The sequence below is a fragment of the Felis catus genome, chromosome B2 (genome assembly GCF_018350175.1).
Source record: "Felis catus isolate Fca126 chromosome B2, F.catus_Fca126_mat1.0, whole genome shotgun sequence".
NCBI lineage: Eukaryota > Metazoa > Chordata > Mammalia > Carnivora > Felidae > Felis > Felis catus.
In genome coordinates this window covers 45,262,809-45,282,493 of record NC_058372.1, presented here as the reverse complement: position 1 = coordinate 45,282,493, position 19,685 = coordinate 45,262,809, and the positions used below count along the sequence as shown (strand labels likewise).

The following is a 19,685-nucleotide window of genomic DNA, read 5'->3' as shown; positions in this document are numbered from 1 at the left end:
AAATCATTTCTCTGAGCTACAAATAAGTTGATGTTTCCAAACTAGAAGAATAAAAATAAACTCTGAAAGAGATTTAACGCAGTTAACCAGAGATAGTGTGAGATGAATTCAAGCCTCGCTCTTTCATCTGTGCGTTTACTGTAGAAACACACACTTTGTCAAAATTCAACGGATAAGAGTTTTTAAGCAAAACTAAACTCTCAAAATTCACATTCAAGAAATAGCGATAAAGAATCCTTCTGAAAAAGGCAGGAAGAGCTAAGCAGCCACCACAGTAATTTACAGCAGGATGTGAAAGTCAATGGAAACAGAGGGGTTTGGGCATCCCCTGCCCACTGTGGAGATTGACGCAATGCAGAAGAGCTTATGAGCTGAGAGAAATGTCCCCAAAGTTTACAGGCCTCCTGAGAAAGTCTGATCTGAGGAAAGTAAGATTCAGGATCAAATTCTCAATGCCATAGGTTAATCGTTGGAAGTGCAGGATCTTTTTTGTAAAAAGTGTAAAAATACTCCTGTTTTCAGAGAGACTTTGAAAGCTGGTGATATCCAGTAATAAGTAAAATTATAGAGAAAACATCACAAAGGTTGATGAGGGGAAATAATGATTTAATAAATAGTGAATTCGCTTCTCTTATTTGCACTTAATCATTTTGAGGCCATTAGAAAACAAAATGATGTCTTCAAAGAATCCAATTTCCTGGACTCTGATACTTGGATGGAATCACAGGAGCAGAGGGTAATAAAAACAAAATATTTTCTTACCGGACTGGAGCTCTAAATGAATTATGTCAAGTGCCTTCAAATGATCAAATTCCTTTTTAATACTTATTCACCGTGTATGTTATTAATTAAATCCCAAATTACAAAGCCTCTAAAGTGTAGAATCATAATGCATGGCTCATCTCTGAAATCCTCTCCGAAGGAAGTCACTGGAGGGAGAAGGAGGACGTGGGAGTACTCACTGTGGCTAGCCAACAGCAAAGTCACCAGCACATTTGCCCCACTCCGTGGCAGCTGAAGACACAGGTGTCAATGGCTCTCCTCCGTTGTATCTAGCAACAAATCAGCACGCTCCTGTACCTCTGACCAGTTAATTTAGCCCCGAATGGCGGATACTCAAGCTGAGGCATTCAGGCTGGGCCCTGCCCTAGTGCCAGTCCCAAATACAGGGGCCCCACAGCCCGACAGACGAGTCCTGCATAGGAGTAGCTCCTGCAGTGGGAGGGGCACAGTACCGGAGAATGGATGAGTCACACACTAGATGATACACTCACAGACTCTCACAATAAGCAAAGGCTTCCCTTTTTGGCAACGGATCCAGGACTACAGTGGTGGCCCAGGATCCTTCGTTCTTGACTATAGCTATTGACATCCTTACGGATCTGCCTCAGCCTGAATATGAGGAATGGAAAACACAAGTATCTATGCCTGGAGCTCTGTCTTTGGCTGACTTTCTGGTCACTAGGGTTATGGGACTATGGGTCTCTGCTTATTTCTGGTTGTCCCTAGATCCAGGCACAAGGTAGCACTGCAGTTCCTAACCTCTCTGTGGGTCGATGGGGTCATGCATGTTTTTGGCCATGGTGACCAGCAATTCAAAATGGTAGCCTGGGTCACTGAATGACTGTGAAAAGCAGAGGGCCTTGCTGACCTCTGATGGGCATGAGCAAAAGTTATTCCTCATTGTTCTTAGTCACTGAAATTTGGGAGCCATTTGTTACCTCAGCATAACCCAGCTTCTATTCACTGACACAAGGACCAAGGTATTTGGAAGGCAACATGGGCAGTGATGTATCTTTCTAACTTCAAAACACTCTAATTTTTTTTCTCTTTTTCAGCATTCATGGGCTTTCTAGCTCTTCCAAGCTTGTGTTTCAAAAACCACACTTATGTTTATTTACGGAGTGCCATTTTTCAAAACCCTAAGAAGTTCTTATAGTGTTGTGGAGACATCCCTTATTTTTAATCCCAGCAGCAAAGTCACCGGCACATTTGCCCCACATTTGCTTCCTGGCTAGTTCTTGATCTTCTAGGGCGTGGCAAGAGATTTGAGAATGCCCTTTGAGGCTGAAATCCACTCGAGTCCATCCATCGAATGGGAAAATCCAGCATTTTTGTTGTGTATATACAACGTGCCCAATGTGCCATATTGTGGTGGATATATTGCCTTACATGAATATGACCCCTGATGTCTCAGGGCTCACGGTCTAGTTTGGAAGAGAAGAGACCTACACGTGAAAGTGGACAAGGCCTTCTCTGCTGAGAGCTGAAGCAGTTAGTCCAGTGCAGGGGAAAGTTGATGGAGGCTGGGGGTCAGGGCCGCTTCCTGGAGCATGCAGGGCTGGGCCAGGGCACATCCATTCATATGGATGAGCAAAGTTTGGGCAGCAGGAAAGAATGAGGCTTGTTCATAGTTCATTTGCTCAGCAAACTTTTATTGAGCCCCTACTAGAGACCAGGAATGTAAAGGCTGGAAGTGTTCCCAGAGATCATCCAAGCCCAACCTCCACTGCACACTGAGAAACCAACTTGGCTCTTCCTACCTGGAGCTCTTACCTTTTTAATAGGTAAGTCCTGGCCTAAACTAAATAAAGCAGCGCTCACAAGCATGCCTCCAGCCTCATCACCAGTCATGCCCTGCCTCATGTGTTGCACGCTGGTAATGCCTTACTGTTTTCATCATGTTTCAAGGGTCCAAGCCTCTGGGCATACTGTGTCCTATGCCTAGGACAACTTACCCACTTCTGTTCGCTGGCAAACTCCTTGTCCCGAGTGAGGATTCAAACTCACTGTCTCTTTCTTGAGCAAGTCTCCTCCAGAGCCTGAGGTGAAATGAGTACGTTTCCTTCTGCGTACATCTTTATGGCTAATTTTGCGATGGCGGAATCTGAACCTTCCCCTCTGAAGTCATCTTCATCAGAGTTGCAACCTAGCCTGTCTTGTTCATCTTGCTCTAGCTGCCAAATTGGTTCACATCCCTTTTCCGTTCTATTAGCCTCTTCTGCAGCCTGAAAGGCATCCGGCTATCCCCACCCACAGCTTCACCTGGATGACTCACTCCTCACTCTCATCCCCAGTCTCCTCCACTGCTGGACCTTCCAGGACCAACTAGCCCGGCCCGGTTCCCTGCTTCACACCACCGTGATCCGTGGCACACAAGACCGGCACCACCTCATCATTTAGGTTTCAGTTCAAATATCATCTCCTCAGAGAAGCACTCCCTGATTTGGCGGTCATTACCCGTACAAGGCCGTTCTGTCCTTTTCCTTGCCCAAAACCCACATCTGATGACTCATGATTATTTTCAATCAACTGTGCCAATACGGGTCCCCTTTGCTAGTCATCGAATCAAATGTGGGCAGGTGACTGTGTTCAGTGAGTTTCGGGGGAAAGTCCACTGGGAGATGACAGAGTTCTAGGAAGAAGTTTCTCCTGATAAAATGAGGGAGCTACTGTAGGAGGAAAAAAAGTTATCTTTTCTCCTTTCCCCCACCTCCTTCTCTCTCTGGTTTTGGGAGCCATAAGAAGATGTGATGTCTGCAGCTATGGCAGTCATCTTGAAAACATGAGGCTGAAGAAAATGAGGAAAATACCAACATGCTAAGGAGTGGAAATGAACGGAAAAAAGCCTTGACCCTTAATGACTCCACTAAATTACTGAAATCAATAGCATCTGCCTTTTTTAAATAGTTAAGGCTCCTAAGTCTTATGCCACTGTTAGGTTTTCTATCACTCATAGCCAAAGTAGTTTAACTGATACTCCTAACTCCCTATCTTAAGTAGCACCCCAATCATTCTCTATTATATTCCATTTATTTTCCTAGTATATATCACTAGTCAAGATTATCGTGCTTATTGGGATGCTATCGGTTAATTGTCTTCCCCCACTAGAAGGTAAGGACCCTGGGGGCAGGAACCTTGTCAATTTTATCACTGCTATATTTCCGGCACGTAGAATGGTGCCTGGCACTTTGTAGGAGTTCAAAAAATATGTGTTACCCAAGTGATTAGATGAATGAATACCTCCGGGGACAACTCTGTTTCTTCTCTGTCTCTTATAGCAGACTGTGAGCTCCTTTAGATCAGAAATCCAGATTGATTGATTGATTGATTGATAATACATTTTTTCTATTTTTATGTTTTGAGAGAGAGAGCATGAGTGGGGGAGAGGGGCAGAAGGAGGGGGAGGGAAGGAGGGGGGGAGAGAGAGAGAGAGAGAGAGAGAGAGAGAGAATCTTAAGCAGGTTCCATGTTCAGAATGGAACCCAGTGTCGGGCTTGATCCCACAGCCCTGGGATCATGATCTGAGCTGAAATCAAGAGGCAGATACTGAACCAACTGAGCTACTCAAGCACCCCAGATTCTATTTTTCCCCCCCAAACAGACTGCTTGAAATACAGCAGGTAATTAATAAACATTTAACGAATAGTGACATGTACTCTCTAGACCCTTCTTAGTAACCACACTCCAGTTAGGATACAACTGGTGAGTTTCCAATATGGGACACCTTGGTAAAGGAAATCTGGAATATTGTTTCATGATAGTTAATATTACAAGAAAATTTTATGATAACGTCTTAACCCGGCGAAATATCTTAGGGATTGGCCTCGTAGACCAAACTTCCAGATGAAATACTTCCAATAATGAAGAGCAGATCACCTGAGGAACCAGTGCTCACTGTGACATTTCAATTACATTATTCCCCGAGTGAGCTCAAATAGGCTTCTTTGCAACTGACAGCTATTGACAACTGTCACGCTGTTATCTATGTATGTTGTCTGTGAAACCCAACCCCAAAAGAAATGCCTTTTCCATGTCTGCACACAAGCAGATGAACCTGGCAGGGATAAAACTGTCATATGTCACTGACTCTAAGATGCCACCGATTCTAAGATTCCCATTATTTTATGACCCACTAAGAAAAAGCAAAGCTGATGATGAAACTCTGAACAATGATATAAGTCTATGGAAGTGTCAGCCGAGAGAAGGAGGCAAAACTGAAAAAGAGCAAAGACCTTTATTTGTGGCCTCAGAATTGCACTTGGGGGGAGCACAGATTCCAGAGTAACCGGAAAAGTGCCCCACTCTTGTGGGAAAAGGAAGGGGGGGGGTTATGAGAGAGAAGGATAGGGTAATTATATGGGTTAAATACAGAAAGGAGAAAAAATTAATTTGGTTCCAGCCAGTTGACCCACTTTTGATTACTGTGTTATTATTTTATTGGTGCCATCAAACAAAACTGTCCCTGGCATGTATTAATTAAATGTACTGTCCTCATATGATCACAGCACCAGTTGCTTTGTTGAAACTTTATGAGCAACTGCTTGTGGAACAGGTGTTGCTTCCGGCCCATTTCAAGAGTCCATTGGTCGGAAAGGAAGATGGGGTTTCAAAATGGAGTCTCTCCTGTCCTGAAACTCTATACAATCCCATAATACCCCCTTTCAATGAAGATTTTTTCTTAGAAAACGATCAGAGATCAACATTGTTCCCTCCTGGCCAGAGTCTGTTCTGTTCTGGACCTTAGGTAAGAAGCCTGTTGCATCTCTCATTACCCACTCAGTCTTGGTCTTGAAAACAGCTCAGTTTTGTGAAACAGTTTGTCTCATTTTAGGAGGTGGTCCCGCAGGTAGGCTCCCAAAGTTAGGCCTTTCCTGTACAAGTAATCAGGTAACTAACAAGAGGCATTTCTCTGGAAACAAAAGAAAAACAAAGTTTAATGCTTGGAGCAAATGATAAAACCCAGTGTCTGAGTCGTGAGCACCGCCAGTAGGAGATTTCCAGTGTTGGGCTTGGAGCATCTTCAGATGCAGTGAGGGCTGTCACTGTGGTCTGACAGGCATGCCTGGTCTTCAGTTTGAATGTCTCTGGTGATCTTTTGTATAAACATGGGCCGTTTGGGCAATTTCTCTGAAGTTTACCTCAAGTCATCTAGCTTCTGTTTGCAGAGCTTCTGGAAAGAGGGAAGTTTCCATTCTCAATGATTCCAGCTCAAAAGAATGGGAGAAAATTGGAGACCTTAGCTTGGAGAGTCATAACCGGATATTTGAGGAAACCAAAGAATTCAGGATCCAGCCCAGTTTTAGAGGCAAACAACAAAACCCTCAAAGACGATCAAAACCAGAATCTAACATCCATAAAGGTGTGTTACTGAAACATGATTTTTCTCTCTAAAATCACCCTCATTACTAGCAAAGATAGCCAAAATAAGACTGCTTTGTTTATAAGTCTGGTTTCAACAAACTTGGCCTGATTATTTACTTAAGCACAGCAAGAATAGTGATTGACCATATAGGTTCTTCTAAATTGGCTTTGCTAGAACTTTTCATAAGGAATTTCAGATTGAACTTTGAACAGCCTCTCAAGGATAATAAGTCAAGCCAAATATTTGCCATCAGACTCACCTGCAATACCTATAGATTTGGGTGACTCTTCCCGAGGTCCCCCCAAATATCCTGAGGTTCTTGAGCCTGCCAGGAAGTGACCTTCTTTACTTACCTGGTGAGACTCCCAGAAACCCTATAGGCAAAGTATCAGGCAGATTTTTTGAAGGGATTCTATGGGCTTCATGCTTCATAAAGTCAACCTCAGTTCCTTAAAGCTGTATGGTCATATCTGAGTCTATGCATGTCTCTCTCAAATATGACATTCCAGGAGTACCTGGGTGGCTCAGTCAGTTGAGCATCTGACTTCGGCTCAGATCATGATCTCATGGGTGGTGAGTTCAAGCCCATGTTAGGCTCTGTTCTGACAGCTCAGAGCCTGGAGCCTGTTTTGGATTCTGTGTCTCCTTCTCTCTCTGCCCCTCCCCCATTCATGCTCTGTCTCTCTCTGTCCCAAAAATAAATAAACGTTGAAAAAAAAAAAAAATCAAATCCTAGAGGGATCAGGTAGGGAGAAAAAGAGATATGTCTTATGTTTGTTTACAAAGGAATATTTTACCAAATTTCTGTAAGTCGTAGATAGCTTAAGAGAAAACATTTGCTAAAATCTAGAAGAGCAAACGTTAAGGAACCAGCAAGGTTTCAAGCAAAAGTCGCAGAAATTATAACTACCCTCCTGATCAAATACAGGCTTAGAAGCCTGTATTTGTCCAAAGTGTTTTCCAAGAATCTCCTTGAAAACGGAACACCTTTGCAAGAGCATCAGGGTAAGACAGTAACTGCAAATGACAAAAAACTCAAAAATGGTCATGGTTACAGATCCAATGAGAGTTCACTGTAATGCAAATGAGAAGGAAATATGGTAATTTCTGTGACACACAACGCTTAGAATTAACACAATAATCAGAATTAACAAGTGGTAACATTATACCAAATATATCAAAAATTTAGGAATTTCATGTAATTTCTAGAACAGTGATATTAATAGCATTCACCTATACAGTATAATCTAAAAAGGTTTATCTTCATTTATCTGACAATGCTTTCCATGTAATTTAACATACCAAATAAATAAGCCTAATTAGTTAAAAAGACTTCATTTAGAACTTGAATTTGGGGAATTTTGTTAAAAATATCAGAAGATTTTAAAACACATGCCTAAATAGGATCACAGATCATTGCAAAACTTAATACTTAATTATCCATCTAGCCAAGGTGACAATAGAAAATTCTAAAGGCAAGGGGCTCCTGGGTGGCTCAGTTGGTTAAGCGTCTGACTTTGGCTCAGGTCAAGATCTCATGGTTCATGAGTTTGACCCCCGCATCAGGCTCTACTCTGACAGCTCAGAGCCTGGAGCCTGCTTCGAATTCTGTGTCTCCCTCTCTCTCTGCCCCTCCCCGACTTGTGCTCTGTCTCTGTCTCTCAAAAATAAATCAACATTAAAAAAAAACAACAAAACTTTTTTTTACAAAAAGCAAATTCTAAAGGCAAATACTGAAGGTCACATAGTTGTTAGTAAAACTTCACTTTTTATTTTTATTTTTTTGAGAGATAAATAGAGAGCAAATTGGGGAGAAGCAGAGAGAGGGAGTCAGAAGCCCAAGCAGGCTCCGCACCATCAGCACAGAGTCTGATACAGGGCTCGAACTCACGAACACAAGATCATGACCTGATTAGAAGTCAATAGTGAGACACTTAACTGGCTGAGCCACATAGGCGCCCCAAAACTCCTTTTAGTATTAAGATTCAGTTTTCATTCCCAAAGACCTGATCAAGACAAAACACGGTAACTTTGTTTTTCTAGGCAGATTACATTAAAAATGAAGAAAAATCTGTGTTAGCAATTTCTTACTAAGGGCAGACCAATAATCTAAGAAAATTTTGTCATTCTAACAGAGAAAAATGAAATTTTAATCTTGCACCACTGTACTTTTGATATCAAGACAACCAGAACAGCTCCTTCATTACAATCTTCGTCAGTGATAACCATGCATAAAGTTCTTTCCCAAAGATGCCTTTTCAACGAACTTTCTACAACTTCTTTTTTTTTTTTCCATTCAGATTTTGTCTGTGTGTTTCCTCTTAAAACAACCAGCCTCATTTTAGGATAAAATTACTCTTTTCCCTCAGCAAAAAACGCATCTCCATTGCTCCTACTTTTCTTACCAAAAAGTACACATCTTATTCTCTCTCCATACAAAGATGGTTCTCTCATCATTTCTAGTAGTTTTATTATATTTTTTAGAATTTTTAACTCTTAGAAACCTTAATTACTAACAAAAGCTAAGAAGTAAGCAATTGTGAACTGTTATACCATGCTTCTTTATATTGGCAAATGTATGAATACATTTCACAATTTTTAGAAACAAAGGCCTTCTTATAGTACATTTCTCAACATGGCAGAAAACATGCTTATTAATTGAGTTTCTCTGTAATAGGAAGTGAAAAGGAGATAAACCCATGGTTAGGAATGTTGCAGTATTTCATCATCTTTGGAAATAACCTAAATATTTAAGGATTATCCATCACGCAATTTAACCTGGCAAAACTAAGCTTTTAAAGTTACCAAAAAATTATTTGGAGAAACTTTTAAGCAGCACAAAAGTTGCTGAAAAATTGTTATAAACTTTTATCTTACTTATATTTATCTAATTCATTTATTCTCCGTAATTATTCTCAGATTAGTTAGGAAAATTTCATGAGACATTAAACAGTTGACTGAAAGGGCGGGCCTACGCCGGCCGACTCCATCTTGTTCTGTGTCCTTCACCTAGACCACACCTCCTCCCCTGGAGTAACCTCCCGCTCACCCGTTCAAACTTCCTGATCAAAACATGCCCAGCGACCTGCGTAACAGGACTCCGACCCTTCCCCAGCCAATCGGCTGAGGCCACAGCCATTACCTCACCAACTGCCCCCAGGCCCCAATAAAACCTTTGTCCTTTTGAAATTCGCTCTCTTTCCCTGGTATCTCTCCGCTGCGTTGGTGCAGGTAGGGGATTGAGCTCAAGCTAGCTCGAATAAAGGCTCTTTTGCTTTTGCATCGGACTTGGCTCCCTAGTGGTCTTTGGGGATCACGAATTCTGGGCATAACATTAACCATCACCTGTAAGTTATCTTTCTTGCTAACAAATTCTGTAACAGAGATAACATGAGCTTGTTTGACTTTGGGTAAACCTAAGTAGAATAAAAAGTAATGTGGGAAACAAAGGCAAAAGAAAAAAATTAAATTTCCTTGCAATTTACATCCCATTGACAAGTCCTTGAGACAGGCAGAGTGGACCTTCCTCTAGAAGTTCAGCTGCCTCCATGAGGAACTTTGCTAAGGGCAAAAGGCAATCTTAGCCTGATGCCCCAGGATTCTCTGAGTCTACTTTATTACTATTTTTTTTAAGTTTATTTATTTTGAGAGAGAGAGAGGAGAAAGAGAGTGAGCAGGGGTGGGGCAGAGAGAAGGGCAGACAGAATCCCAGGTAGGCTCTGTGCTGTCAGCTCAGAGCCCATTGTGGAGCTTGATCTCAGGAATCTTGATATCATGACCTGAGCCAAAATCAAGAGTCAGACACTTAACCGACTGAGCCACCAGGCACCCCATAGTCTACTTTAAACATGGAAATTCCTTTGGAAACTGCCTTTATCTCAAACCCCCAATCTGTATGTTGGCAGATATACTCCAAGCATCTGGCCCCCTGATACACATCTGAAGGGCCTCATGACTGAGGTTTTGCTAAACAGTAACAAACGACCCTTTCCTAACAATAGCTAGCTGCCTCAGGGCCCTGGAAACCTTGTTTCCAAAGTATCTTGGAGGTGTATGCCATCCCTAACCCCCTCCCAACTTGAAGGTATATAATCAGTCGCCTGTCACAACCCCAGTGCAGCATTCTCTGCCCGAGGGTCCTGTCCATGTGCTTTAATAAAACCATCTTTTTGTACCGAAGACTTCTCAAGAATTCTTTCTTGGCCGGCAGCTCTGAACCCCAACATTTCCACGTGAAAAAGTATTATAATGCTGACAACTCTAAAAACACGCCAGTGTCAATTCAACCAACAAACTTCAATTCGCTTTTATTTATTAAAGGTTAATCCAGATCACATGAATTTGAAACTCACTTGGGTTGGTCTCTATTCTAATTTTGAGAATTTAATTTATACGAGTGCTTAACTTTCTTTAAGCTAATTAACAGAGCTCTTTTACAAGCTAATTTTGGCAATACCATCCAGAGGTAGGAAATAGCGCACATCCACATACAGACAGACACAAACAAAAAGCTTATAGCTATTTTGTCACCTTTTTAGCCACGAGACCGGGACAATGATGCAGAACTCACTAGTTTGTTTATAAAACAACAGTTGGATCCAAACTATTTTTCTGGCAGACAGAATAAGTTAACGTTACCTGTTCAGATGGCTAAAGCTTTTTTTTCTGCTAATATCTGTGGAGAAGACACTTAGGTTTTGTATTATCCTTGACAAGTAACCTTATAGAAGCTGTGGGCTAATTTGGGCAGCGATGCTGTATTTTTAAAAGGTCTCTTTTTTCCCTTTTGTATTTTTTTTTTTTCTTCAGTGTTAGGACTAGGGGATGATCTAGGTAAGGGTTCCCAGAGGGGTTACAAGACTTTTGAGCCAAATGGGAGAGGTTTGGGATTGGTGAAAAGTATAGGTTGAAGGCCTTTGAATTATTTCTGGGATTGTATCTCTAGTTTTGCCAAGATTTGTAAGACAAGGACATTTTTAATCCTTTGAGGAATCGAGTTGCAATTTAAATAATACCATAAGTTGATCTATTCATCTGACTACATTATAATCAATTTCTTTCTTTCCCTCTAGGTACACAGTTCTAATTTTAATTTAGGGGAGAAGGCTTTTAAAAATTTCTACTGGGGCTCCTGGGTGGCTCAGTCGGTTAAGTGTTGGACTTCGGTTCAGGTCATGATCCCATGGTTGGTGGGTCTGAGCCCCACATCAGGCTCTGTGTTGACAGCTCGGAGCCTGGAGCCTGCTTTGGATTCTGTGTCTCCCTCTCTCTCCCTCTGTCCCTCCCCCGCTTGCCCTCTCTCTCAAAAATAAATAAACATTAAACAAAATTTCTATCAGGCTCTGAATATCAGCTTCCAATGACTACAGAGCTTTTTTTTTTTTTTTTTTTTAATTGTTGATTTTCAGTCAAGACAAACAGTAAATATTTCAGTATTTGAATATGACAGTATTCAATAAATAAGTACCCACTGTCTGGAAGACAGGTTGCCAAAGAGGGTGCAAAGGGTAGTACCTTCCCAAGATCCAGAATCACCCCCAAAGATAGCCAGAAGAAAGAACTGACAACCTGCATGTTCAGGCAGGCAGACAAAATGAGACAAGTAGGGAGGCCACGGTTATTTCTCGAGCCCACAGGGTCTCGAGTGCCTTTGATGTGGTTTGAAGTTTGGGTCCATGAGCCAATAGCCAAGAAAGAGTGCTTGAGACCTTTTCGGTGCAAAAAGGTGGTTTTATTAAAGCACAAGGACAGGACCCCTGGGCAGAAAGAGCTGCACTGGGATTGTGAGAAGCAATTGACTATATACTTGGGAGTTGGGGCAGGTAAAGACAAAGGAAGTTCCCTGTAGGATTTTCATGTGCTACAGAAGAATCCCTGGATCCTGGAGGCCTAGCCATTGTCGAGGTAAGGTTGTTTTTCCCTCTAGCAAGGCACTAACGTTAAAATAATTGGGAGTCCCTGGAGGAATGTCATAGTCTGCGTGCCTCAAGTATTTGTCAATGGGCTGCAGGTTATAAGGAAGTGTAGTTTTATCTACATGTCCTTTTGTCTCTTTGTTCTCAGCATCATTCCCTCCAGAACAGTTTTGACCCTTAAGTGTTTAAGGTTGCCGAAGGTGGAAGGTCTTCTTTTCTGTAACTTCTTCCTGCTGGATAGGGCATAGAGAGGTCCCTACCTATGGGTCAACATTGGTGTGTTGTGGAATTTACATATAGGAGTTACGGAAGGCAGAGGCAGCCAACCCAAGGTAGACGACATATACGAACCTCCTCAAGTAGAAAGAATGATGTCAGCTAGAAGTTATGACAGTGAAGGAGTCTTGTCACCAGGCAGGGAGACAGCAGAAAAGACAACAAAATAAGGTTACTATTATTAAGAGAAAGAGAAGCCTGAATAAATGACCTTTGACAGTTGGCCAAAATTTCCCCCCAGTCCATGAGCTTAACAATCACTAAAGGAAAGCGGGAGATCGTGTAAAGCACCAATTTCAGTATCCACGTCTTCTAGCAATCCTGTTACATTTTTGTGTTATCTGGGATACATACACCCTTCTGTTTTTAGGATAGCACATTTTCCACCTTGTGTGGCAGTTAAAACACGTAATGCTACTTTGAGAGGCCTTTGAGGCCTTAATGGTGTTAGCCATCAGATACCCTGTTTGGTTTAGCAAGCAATCAGGTAATTAACAAGAGGCACTTTTATAGAAACAAAATAAAAAATATATAGGTTAATAGTTGGAGCAAATTATAAACCCAGTGTGTGGGTCTCAAATGCTGCCAGTGAGAAGATTTCTAGGTGTCAGGCTTGAAGCATCCTCGTTTGGAGTGGGAACAGGCAGCGGGAATCAGAAGGGCTTTTCTGTTTTGTAATTCAAATGTTTCTGGTGATCCTTTTGAATGGCCCATTGTAAGAAGGAATTGTCAGTATAAACAGGGGAAAGGAGAATGAAAAAGAAAGGTACAGCTGGTGAGGGAGCCAAAGGCAAGCCTGGAGTAAAGCACAAGCTAACAACCCAACTGGTAAACACCCCCAGGTGGAATACGTGTGCATTCCTCAGGCACTCCTGGCTACCCAAGAACAGAGGAAAGGGAAAAACAAACGGTTAACTGATGGAGATCACGGTCATGCCCGACAGGAGTCTCCATCAGTTTACAAATGTCTTAGTGAATTACAAGGAAAAGGCAATCTCCAGAAACCTACAGACTCAGTTTCCTGGAGCCCTAACAGCACCGTCCCCTCCACAGTGATGTGGGGAACAAAGGCAAAAGAAAATGTAGATAGGTAAAATTAAATCTCTTTATAACCTGCAGCCCATTGACAAATAACTTGAGGCTGGCAGAGTAAAATGTTTCTCCAGGAACTCCCTACTGTCTTAATGTTAATGTTTTGCTAGAGGGGAAAAATAACTTTAGGTCAACAATAGTAAGGCCTCCAGTATCTTGTGAGTCCTGTTTAGCATATTACAGTCCTTTTGGAAACCTCCTTTCCTTACCCACCTCCCAAAACCATAGTATATAACCAGTCACTCCTCACAACCCCAGTGCAACTCTTTCTGCCCAGGGGTCTTGTCCCCGTGCTTTAATAAAATCATCTTTTTGCATCAAAGACAGCTCAAGAATTCTTTCTTGGCTGGCGGCTCTGGACCCCACTACCATTCCAAAACCACATAACAACCATCATTTTCACTGAAGAGAAGTTTGAGGTCTTCCATGGGTTCTTAGGAATAAGACGGTACGTTAGCTGGCACACTGGATTCCTTTGCGGAAGGTAAAGATTTAATTCTTGATATACGAGTCCATGAGGAATATCCTTCTGATGTTATGGTTATGGGAGTACATAATGTGACTTGATAGGGGCCTTTTCATTTGGAATTAAATCCCCTGCTGTATTAGACTTCCAATTCTTTAAATAAACAATTTCTCTTGGGTTTATAGGCAGTAGGTTGCTAGTAACTGTTAGATCAAGTTTAGAGGGGATATGATTTTGCATATTCATTTTGAGATTTATGAATTAACCCAGCCTCAAGTGAGTAATTTAATAAAGCACTATATTCTTTATCTATTGATTGGTCTACAGTGGGAAAAGACTTTTCATATACAATTATTGGGGAGACTCTCCCATTTTCTAGTTGTTCAAATAATTCTATGTCCATGGGTTCTTTTGATTATACCCACAGAATAATCAAGAAGACTGTCTATACATGAGCTATTTCTCTGAAGTTTACGTCAAGTTGTCCAGCATCAGGTTTTTAATACTTTTAAGAAAAAGGCAGTTTTAATCATTAGTGACTTTAACTCAAGAGAGTGGAAGGACTCTCCTTAGTTGGAGATTCATAGCCGAATATGTGAGGAAACCAGAAGAATTCAGGATCTGATCTAGTTACAATAAGTAGTATTAAAATGTAATATCTACAAAGATGTGTTATTGAAACAATTTTTCTCTACAATTACCCTCATTTCTAGAGATAGCCAAATCAAGACTAAGACTGGTTATTTCTGTGACAGCTAACACTTCAGTAATTGCAATGTTAAGTGATGATTTTATTACAAAAACTTTTATTCCTAAAGCTTTAGGAATTAGATATATACCTGAACAGCTATAGCATTTACTCAAGCAATACAATCTAAGGCTAATTATTTGTTGACAAATGCTTTCCAAATAACTTATACCAAATAAACAAGCCTAATTGGTCATAAAGTCTTCATTTACATTTAAATCTTGGGGAAGTTTGTTTAAAAACCTCAAAGTTACAGAGCACATGCCTGAATAGGATTACAGATCATCGTAAAACTTAAAACTTCTTTATTTAACCAACATGACAACAAGAGATTCCAAAGGCAAATATGTAGGGTTAGTGGTTAGCAAAACTTAGCAGCTTTCATACTGAGACATTTTAACTAAGTAATCAAAGATCTGATAAAGACAAGACATAGAAACTGGTTTTCCAGGCAAACAAAAGAGAAAAAAAACCCTTGTTTATATTTTCTTATCAAGAGCAGACCAGCAGTCTAAGACAACTTTTTTTTTTTTTTTTTAACAGAGAGAAAAGCATTATTTTAATCTCATACCCATGTGCTTTTAAAATCCATTCATTTCAGGGTGCCTGGGTGGCTCAGTCGGTTAAGTGTCCAACCGTTGATTTTGACTCAGGTCATGATCTCACAGTTCATGAGTTCGAGCCCCACATCCAGCCCTGCACTGGGCCCTACGCTGACAGTGCAGACCCTGCTTGAGATTTTCTCTCTGTCTCTCTGCCCCTCCTCAGCTCATCTCTCTCTTTCACAAAACAAAAGCTCTCTCTCTCTCTTTCACAAAACAAATAAATATACTTTAAATAAAATCCATTCACTTCAACTATAGTCCTGACCACATATTAAATTCCTTTCCAAAGAGTTCCCTTCATAAACCTTCTACAACTTCTTTATTCAGCGTTACTTCTCTTCTTTCCATCAGTCTTAACTACATTTAGCAGAGGAATTTTTACTCTTAGAAACCTTAGTCTCCAGTGAAAACTAATTGTGAGCTCACCAATTGTGAGCTATTACACCAGGATTCTTTACATGGCAAGTTTATGAATCAATTATTAACCACAAAGCATGTTTTCCAACAGACCCAAATATTCTTAGTTTCTCTGCAATGAGAAGGGAGAGTGAAAACCTACATTCAGTAATCAATGCTTTAGTATTTTGTCTCATTTGGAAAAGGCCTAGATGTCCAATGAAATCAATCTAATTTATCATCCAAACAAAAACTTTAAAGTTTCAAGTTACCAAAGACTTTGAAAGCTATCTTAACAATTACCCATGAAAACTTTGAGACTGACAAAATTAGCCATCACCTTTTTGCTGACACATTGCAACAGAGATAACATGAGTTTATTTGGCCTTCAGTAAACCTAGATAGAATAAGTTTCACATTTAATGCTGATAACTCTAAAGACAGACAAGTCTATCTGAATTAAACCAACAAACAAATTATTTTAAATACCAAATATGCTCCACCTGGATCTTCTTTTAAGAGTCAGTTTGTTCCCCGTCGTCAAGTTTTGCCACTTGGGGCACTGCTGAGGAAATCTGAAGTGGGTGGTTCAAGTCCAGGGAGGGGTGCTCTTTGGTCTTGACTGTGAGGAGAGGAGGAGGAGCCGGTGATGCTGGAGGCACCAAGGACGGTACAGAAGCCAGTTATGCAGGCCCTGCCCAAGGTGGTGCAGAAACAGGAGGAAGGGGAGGGGGAGGCAGAAGAGGTGAGGTGCCCCCAGGGAGGCTGGAGGCAGATAAAAGTCCAGAGGGCCAAGAAAGAGGTCTCCTGGTTCTAGAGCTCATTAGCTTGGACAGAGGAAAAGACATATGTTTTTTCCACCAAGAAGTGGAATTAGGCAGTCCATGTCTGGCCAGAGAAGATGGGGAACTTCGCCAAAACACGGAGGCTCGGCAGCTGCTTGGGAATATTCCTTAAAGTCCCCATCCCAAGGTAGACTAACCAGAAACAGTAGGCTCCAATTCTCATAGCCATTAACTAGGGAAATGAATGAGGGAGAAGCCCTCGCATACAGCTGGAGTAACCTGGATCTGTTAGAAGGAGCAGTGAGAGAGAGTCAGCGTTCCCTTTGTTAGGAGTGGCCTGTGTTTCCTCTAGAAACCTGGGTTTATTCAGAGAAGGACTGTTTGTTTTGGTTTGGTTTTAGATGTTTTATTTATTTTCGAGAGAGAGAACACAAGCAGGGAAGGGTAGAGAGAGAGGAGGACAGAGAATCTGAAGCAGGTTCTGTACTGACAGCAGTGAGCCTGATGTGGGGCTCAAACTCATGAACTGTGAGATCGTGACTTGAGCTAAAACCTGCAGCCCATTAACAAATACTTGAGGCAGGCAGAGACAAATGTTCTCCAGGAACTCCCTACTGTCTTAATGCTAATGCTTTTCTAGAGGGAAAAACAACCTGAGCTTGACAACAGCTAAGCCTCCAGTATCCTGTGAGTCTTCTTTAACATATGAAAATCTCACTGGAAACTGGGCGGACTTTACCCCACCCAACTCCACAGTGTATAACCAATCTCTTCTCATGGTCCCAGGGCAGCTCTTTCTGCCCTTGGGTCCTGTCCCTGTGCTTTAATATCACTTTTTTGTACCAAAGATGTCTTCAAGAATTCTTTCTTGGTCATCAGCTCTGGACCCCACAAACCCTGCTGTCACCCCCAAAAACTTTGTCAGGAAGACTGTTTAGACAATTATCATCCAATATATCAGGAAGGGGTTTACTAGCCAAACACATTCTGCAAGAGGCCTTTAGGTCAGGTTGCTGATTTAGGGCTGAAAGGGCGGGCCTACGCCGGCCAACTCCATCTTGTTCTGTGTCCTTCACCTTGACCACACCTCCTCCCCTTGAGTAACCCCCCCCCTCACCTGCCTAACAGGACTCGGACCCTTCCCCAGGACCCTTCCCCAGCCAATCGGCTGAGGCCATAGGCATTACCTCACCAACTGCCCCCAGGCCCCAATAAAACCTTTGTCCTTTTGAAACTCGCTCTCTTTCCCTGGTATCTCACCGCTGTGTCGGTGCAGGTAGGGGATTGAGCTCGAGCTAGCTCGAATAAAGGCTCTTTGCTTTTGCATCGGACTCGGCTCCCTAGTGGTCTTTGGGGATCACGAATTCTGGGCATAACAGGGCCATGAAGTCTTAGACATAGGGTACCTCCGTTCATTTGCCCTGTTTCCTACAGAAGAGATCTAACTGATAGATCATATTGAAGTTTAATGTTCCATTAATGGGCGGTTTTTCCTCTTCTCCTAAGGAGTACTGAGACCATGCAATGTTACAGAAGATCAGTCCTTTCTTAAATTTTGCAATCCGGATTGTTTACAGTTGGTTAAAAGGCATCCCAAGCGAGAATCCTTGGGGACTGAAGAAGATCCCATGCTTCTAGAAAAGTAGAGAAGGTCCATTACCAAACCCCCACCCCCGACTGTCAGGTGGCTCCCCACACAGGTTATGTCAGAGGTTCCTGGTGTCAAGGCAACTGGAGGCGTCCCTTGAACAAAAGCGCTGTGATCACCAACCTCCCTGTCATAAAGGCCCCGTAGGAAGATACTAAAGCCCCCCTTCCCCATCTAGTTTACAAATTGGTGCCGGTGAATAGACCAAAATACCGTGCCATGCCTTGCCTTGCTCTGAAGGCTGTGCTGTGAAGAACCTGCCATTTTTAACCCAGAGAAAACACTAGAAAGGTTTTACAAGGGGATATTACCCAATTTTGTAATTTAAGTAGTTAGTAGGGGACACTGACAGCAAACAGTAAAGACAGAAATCCATCATGGTCTAGAGATATTCCAACACATGTAGTCTTTTACAGCCAACTTCCCTAGGAAACCATCCAAGGTTCGGTTTTAATTCATTCAGGTACTGGTTTCGGCCAGCTCCAGGTGGAGGTCTCACTGCCAGAAGCGGCTAGAACAGAGATGTGTAGGGGATCACATTAGACCATTAGGGGAAACCTCACACGGGAAGCTTAAGATCGGCAGCCATCCTGGGGACTTAGGTGGCTGTCCCATACCCAAGAAAGACAACTTTGTTTAAGGACAGAAATGAAGGGCATCAGGTTTATGGGTCTTACTACCATTCTGACCAGGATACTAACTTCCAGGCAGAAAACAGGTTTTCTCCTCATGGTAGAGTAGCCAAGGGCTAGAGGATGGCAGCCTGAGCAATCGAATGAAAGTATTCCAGTAAGACCACACTCCTTGAAAAGCCCCTGAAATGAAAAGTAAAAGGAGAGGAGAGGAGTTACTAAGTTTGTGCCAAGGCTTGGAGTCCAGATGAGAAGATGAGAAGACTCAGGCCACCCGTTCAGACGCCAAAATGATGTGGTTTGAACTTTGGGTCCATGAGCCAATAGCCAAGAAAGAATGCTTGAGACCTTTTCGGTGCAAAAAGGTGGTTTTATTAAAGCACAGGGACAGGTCCCCTGGGCAGAAAGAGCTGCACTGGGATTGTGAGGAGCAATTGATTATATACTTGGGAGTTGGGAGAGTAAAGACAAAGGAAGTTCCCTGCAGGATTTTCATGTGCTACAGAAGAATCACTGGAACCTGGAGGCCTAGCCATTGTCAAGGTAAGGTTGTTTTTCTGTTAAGATAACTGGGAGTTCCTGGAGGAATGTCATAGTCTGCCTGCCTCAAGTATTTGTCAGTGGGCTGCAGGTTATAAGGAAATTTAATTGTATCTACATTTCCTTTTGCCTTTGTTCTCCACATCAACTTCAGCTCAAAATAGCCCACATACCAAGGTAGCACATTTGGGAGAGACTTACGAACTCCTTCCGTCCTCCCTTAGAAACTTTAAAGAAGTTTCACAATCTAGAAGGTAAGTTGAACTTTCCGTGCGCTGATCTGTTATTTCCAAAACCATTTCCTCCTTTTTTTTTAATTTAAATTTTAGCTAACATACTCATTTCCTCCTTTTGGGAGAAGGAAATATGTGCCTGATAAATTTCAAAACAAAAATTAAGAATTTAAGGTTTCTAAGAGTTATATTCTAATAAATATA

General features: G+C 41.9%; 1 protein-coding gene across 1 annotated transcript in view; it reads right to left on the bottom strand.

The window, feature by feature from the left end:
- Positions 1 to 1,231, bottom strand: part of ADGRF2 (adhesion G protein-coupled receptor F2) — a 42,641-nt gene extending 41,410 nt beyond the window's left edge. Inside the window, exon 1 of the mRNA XM_023254048.2 lies at positions 963 to 1,231. The gene's annotated coding sequence lies outside the window, so the exon portion shown is untranslated. The remainder of the gene's footprint in view (positions 1 to 962) is intronic.
- Between the last annotated feature and the right edge of the window lie 18,454 nt (positions 1,232 to 19,685).